The sequence below is a fragment of the Arachis ipaensis genome, chromosome B5, assembly GCF_059453495.1.
Source record: "Arachis ipaensis isolate K30076 ecotype BB chromosome B5, ASM5945349v1, whole genome shotgun sequence".
Taxonomy (NCBI): domain Eukaryota; kingdom Viridiplantae; phylum Streptophyta; class Magnoliopsida; order Fabales; family Fabaceae; genus Arachis; species Arachis ipaensis.
Window position 1 is genome coordinate 84,765,857 of NC_142440.1, and position 5,586 is coordinate 84,771,442.

At 38.1% G+C, this 5,586-nt stretch overlaps 1 non-coding gene across 1 annotated transcript; it reads right to left on the bottom strand.

Annotated features, from left to right (window-relative positions):
- Positions 1-3,601: 3,601 nt before the first annotated feature.
- Positions 3,602-3,709, bottom strand: LOC148564815 (small nucleolar RNA R71). Its single transcript, XR_015884879.1, has one exon. It is a non-coding gene; the product is annotated as a small nucleolar RNA R71 (small nucleolar RNA).
- Positions 3,710-5,586: the final 1,877 nt, after the last annotated feature.

Here is a 5,586-nt window from a genome sequence, read left to right on the forward strand (position 1 = left end):
CTCCCTGCACTCGAAGTGGATTTGCTAGAGCTACAGAAGCCTAATTGGCACGCTCTCAATTACGTTGGAAAGTAGACATCCTAGGCTTTCCCGAAATATATAATAGTCTATACTTTGCCCAATATTTGATGGCACAAACCAGCGTTCAAAGTCAGCATAGAAATTCTGGCTTCAAAACGCCAGAACTGGCATAAAAGCTGGAGTTAAACGCCGAAACTGGCACAAAAGCTGGCGTTTAACTCCAAGAAAAGTCTCTACACATGGAAGCTTCAATGCTCAACCCAAGCAAACACCAAGTGGGCCCGAAAGTAGATTTCTGCATTAATTACCTATTTCTGTAACCCTAGGCTACTAGTTTTCTATAAATAGGACCTTTTGCTACTGTATTTTGATCTTTTAATCATGTTTTGATGATTGAACCCTCTTTGGGGGGGGGGTGGCCATTCGGCCATGCCTGAACCTTGTTCTTATGTATTTTCAATGGTGGAGTTTTTACACACCATAGATTAAGGTGTGGAGCTCTGCTGTTCATCATGAATTAATACAATTACTATTGTTCTTCTATTCAATTCACGCCTACTTCTTCTCTAAGATATTTATTCATTCTTCAACTTGATGAATGTAATGATCTGTGACACTCATCATCATTCTCACCTATGAACATGTGCCTGACAACCACCTCTGTTCTACTAGCAATGGCTTGAATGCGTATCTCTTAGGTTTCTAATCTAAGATTAGAACCTTCGTGGTATAGGCTAGAATTATTGGCGGTCATTCTTGAGATCCGGAAAGTCTAAACCTTGTCTGTGGTATTCCGAGTAGGATTACGGAAGGGATGACTGTGACGAGCTTCAAACTCGCGATTGTTGGGTGTGTGACAGACGCAAAAGGATCAATGGATCCTATTCCAACATGATCGAGAATCGACAGATGATTAGCCGTGCGGTGACAGCGCATCTGGAACATTTTCACTGAGAGGACGGGAAGTAGCCATTGACAATGGTGATGCCCAACATAAAGCATGCCATGGAAGGGAGTATGAATGATTGGATGAAGGCAATAGGAAAGCAGAGGTTCAAGAGGAAGAAAGCATCTTCTTACGCTTATCTGAAATTCTTACCAATGAATTACATAAGTATCTCTATCTTTATTCTATTTTATATTTTATCCATCTTTTAATTATCAATTCACCATAACAATTTGAATCTGCCTGACTGAGATTTACAAGATGACCATAGCTTGCTTCAAGCTGACAGTCTCCGTGGGATCGACCCTTACTCACGTAAGGTATTACTTGGATGACCCAGTGCACTTGCTGGTTAGTTGTGTGGAATTATGACAAAGTGTGATTCACGTTTGAGAGCTCCAAGTCTTTGGCACCATTGTTGATGATCACAATTTCGTGCACCAAGTTTTTGGCGCCGTTGCCGGGGATCGTTCGAGTTTGGACAACTGACGGTTCATCTTGTTGCTTAGATTAGGTAATTTTACTTTTTAATTTCGAAAAAAATTTAAAAAAATACAAAATACAAAAAAAGATTTCTATTTTGTTCTTTAGAATTTTTAAGAATGAATTCTAGAGTTTCATGATGATCTGCTAAAGCTTGGCTGGCCATTGGCCATGTCTAGTGTTTTGGACCGGAGCTTCCACTGAAAGCTTGGCTGGCTAGTAAGCCATGTCTAATTCCTGGACCAGAGTTTTAGACTAACATTGCAATGATTCTAGAATTCTCATTAAAAATTTTGAATCTCTTTATTTTCTTTTCCATATAATTTTCGAAAAATAACAAAAAAATTTATAAAATTTTAAAATCAAAAATATTTTATGTTTCTTGTTAGAGTCTAGTGTCTAATTTTAAGTTTGGTCTCAATTGCATGTCTTTATTCTTCTTGCATTTTTTTGAATATATGCATTATGTTCTTCATTGATCTTCAAGTTGATTCTTGATGATTTCAGTGCTCTGATCTTTAAATTCTCTTGTTTTGTGTCTTTTGCTATTTCTCACATGCATTTTCAAATTGTTATAGTCCTTAGTATACAAACTTCTAAGTTTGGTGTCTTGCATGCATTGTTTATTTGATCATAGTTGCATTTTGATTGTTTCTCACCATTCAAAAAAAATTCAAAAATTTTTTTTTCAAGTCAATAACACAGAGAATTGAAGATTCAGAACATTCAGCAAAGGGATTACACAGAAAAGCTGGGCGTTCAAAACACCCAATGAAGAAGGAAAACTGGCGTTTAAACGCCAGCCAGGGTACCTGGCTAGGCATTAAACAACCAAAAAGGTAGCTTTTTGGGCGTTAAAAGCCAGAATGGATGCCATTCTGGGCGTTTAACGCCAGGGGGACACTAGAGAGAAGATTTTGTTTTTAATTCAAATCTTTTTCAAGTTTTCATGATTTCTCAAAATCAATTTTTTTTCAAATCATATCTTTTCAATCATATCCTTTCAAAATCAATTTATTTTTAATTTTTTTATTTATTACTATTTTCGAAAATCTTTGCTACAATTAGTGACTTAATTCAAAATTTTCAAGTTGTTACTTGCCTATTAAGAAAGGATCAAAAGTTTTAATTCTAGAATCACATCTTCTAATTTCTTGTTAGTCAAGTAATCAACTTTAATTTTAAAACTTTCTCTTTTTAATTTGATTTTCAATCATATCTTCTCAATCATATCTTTTCAATCACATCTTTTTCAAAATTAATTTTCAATCATATCTTTTCGATTTCTAATTTCAAAATCTTTTCCAAAAATCACTTAATTTCTTTCCCAATCTTAGTTTTCGAAAATTATTTACCAAATTTTCAAAATTCTTTTAATTATTTCAAAATCTATTACTTTAATTTCAAAAATTCTTCCCCTCTTCTCACACTCTTCTATTTAAGGACTAACACTCCTCCTCAATGTGCAATTCGAATTCTATCTCCCTTGACAAGTTCGAATTCTCTCTTCTCTACCTCCTCCTTCTATTCTTCTTTTCCTCTGACACCTCAAGGAATCTCTATACTGTGACATAGAGGATTCTATATTTTCTTCTTCTCTCTTTTCATATGAACAGGAGTAAGGACAAGGGCATTCTTGTTGAAGCTGATCCTGAACCTGAAAGGACCTTGAAGAGAAATCTAAGAGAAGCTAAAGTACAACTCTCTGTAGAGGACCTAACAGAACTTTTCAAACAAGAAGAAGCCATGGCAGCCGAAAACAACAACAATGCCAACAATGCAAGGAAGGTGCTTGGTGACTTTACTGTACCCACTCCAGACTTCTATGGGAGAAGCATCTCAATCCCTGCCATTGGAGCAAACAACTTTGAGCTTAAGCCTCAATTAGTTTCTCTGATGCAACAGAATTGCAAGTTTCATGGACTTCCATTGGAAGATCCTCATTAGTTCTTAGCTGAATTCTTGTAAATCCGTGACACTATCAAGACCAATGGGGTTGATCCAGAGGTCTACAAGCTTATGCTTTTTCCCTTTGCTGTAAGAGACAAAGCTAGAACATGGTTGGATTCACAACCTAAAGAAAGCCTGAACTCTTGGGAAAAGCTAGCCAATGCCGCCTTGGCAAAGTTCTTTCCACCTCAAAAATTGAGCAAGCTTAGAGTGGAAGTCCAAACCTTCAGACAGAAGGAAGGTGAATCCCTCTATGAAGCCTGGGAAAGATACAAGCAATTGATCAGAAGGTGTCCTTCTGACATGCTTTCAGAATGGAGCATCATAGGTATTTTCTATGATGGTCTATCTGAACTGTCCAAGATGTCATTGGACAGCTCTGCTGGAGGATCTCTTCATCTGAAGAAGACACCTGCAGAAGCTCAGGAACTCATTGAAATTGTTGCGAATAACTAATTCATGTACACCTCTGAAAGGAATCCTGTGAATAATGGGACAAATCAGAAGAAAGGAGTTCTTGAGATTGATACTCTGAATGCCATATTGGCTCAGAACAAAATATTGACTCAACAACTCAATATAATTTCTCAGAGTCTGTCTGGAATGCAAGCAGCAACAGGCAGTACCAAAGAAGTTTCATCTGAAGAAGAAGCTTATGATCCTGAGAATCCAGCAATGGAAGAGGTGAATTACATGGGAGAACCCTATGGAAACACCTATAATCCTTCATGGAGAAATCATCCAAACCTCTCATGGAAGGATCAACAGAGGCTTTAACAAGGATTCAACAACAATAATAGTGGAAGAAATAGGTTAAGCAATAGCAAGCCTTTTCCATCATCTTCTCAGCAACAGACAGAGAATTCTAAGAGCCACTCTGACTTAGCAACCATAGTCTCTGATATAATTAAAACGACTCAAAGTTTCAAGACTGAAACAAGGTCCTCCATTAGAAATTTGGAGGCACAAGTGGGTCAGCTGAGTCAGAAAGTTACTGAACTCCCTCCTAGTACTCTCCCAAGCAAAATAGAAGAGAATCCAAAAGGAGAGTGCAAGGCCATCACCATAACCCACACGGCCGAACCTAGAGAGGAGGAAGAGGCAGTGATCTCCACTGAGGAAGACCTCAATGGATGTCCACTGGCCTCTAAGGAGTTCCCCAATGAGGAACCATGGGAATCTGAGGCTCACACTGAGACCATAGAGATTCCATTGAATTTACTTTTGCCATTCATGAGATCTGATGAGTATTCTTCCTCTGAAGAGGATGAAGATGTTACTGAAGAGCAAGTTGCTAAGTACCTTAGAGCAATCATGAAGTTAAATGCTAAGTTATTTGGTAATGAGACTTGGGAGGATGAATTCCCCTTGCTCACCAAAGAACTGGATGACTTGGCTAGGCAAAAATTACCTCTAAAGAGATAAGATCCTGGAAAGTTCTCTATACATTGTACCAAAGGCACCATGACCTTTGAGAAAGCTTTGTGTGACCTAGGGTCAAGCATAAACCTCATGCCTCTCTCTGTAATGGAGAAGCTAGGGATCATTGAGGTACAAGCTGCAAGAATCTCACTAGAGATGGCAGACAATTCAAGGAAACATGCTTATGGACTTGTAGAGGACGTCTTGGTAAAGGTTGAAGACCATTACATTCATGCTTATTTCATAATCCTAGAGACTGGGAAGTGTATGAATAAATCCATCATCCTTGGCAGGCCCTTCCTAGCCACAGCAAAAGCTGTGATTGATGTTGATAGAGGAGAATTGGTCCTTCAAGTGAATGAGGACTCCCTTGTGTTTAAAGCTCAAGGATCTCCCTCTGTAATCATGAAGAAGAAGCATGAAAAGCTTCTCTCAATGCAGAGTCAAACAGAGCCCCCACATTCAAACTCTAAGTTTGGTGTTGGGAGGCCATGCTCTGAGTATCTGTGAGGCTCCATGAGAGCCCACTGTCAAGCTATTGACATTAAAGAAGCGCTTGTTGGGAGGCAACCCAATCTTTACTTATCTATGTTAAATTTCTATTTTCTATTGTTATGTTATGTTTTCTGTAGGTTGATGATCATGTGAAGTCATAAAAACAACTAAAAAAGAAAAAACAGAATGAAAAACAGTATTAAAAATAGAACACCCTCGAGGAGAAACTTACTCGCGTTTAAACGCCAGTAAGGGTGGCAGAATGGGCG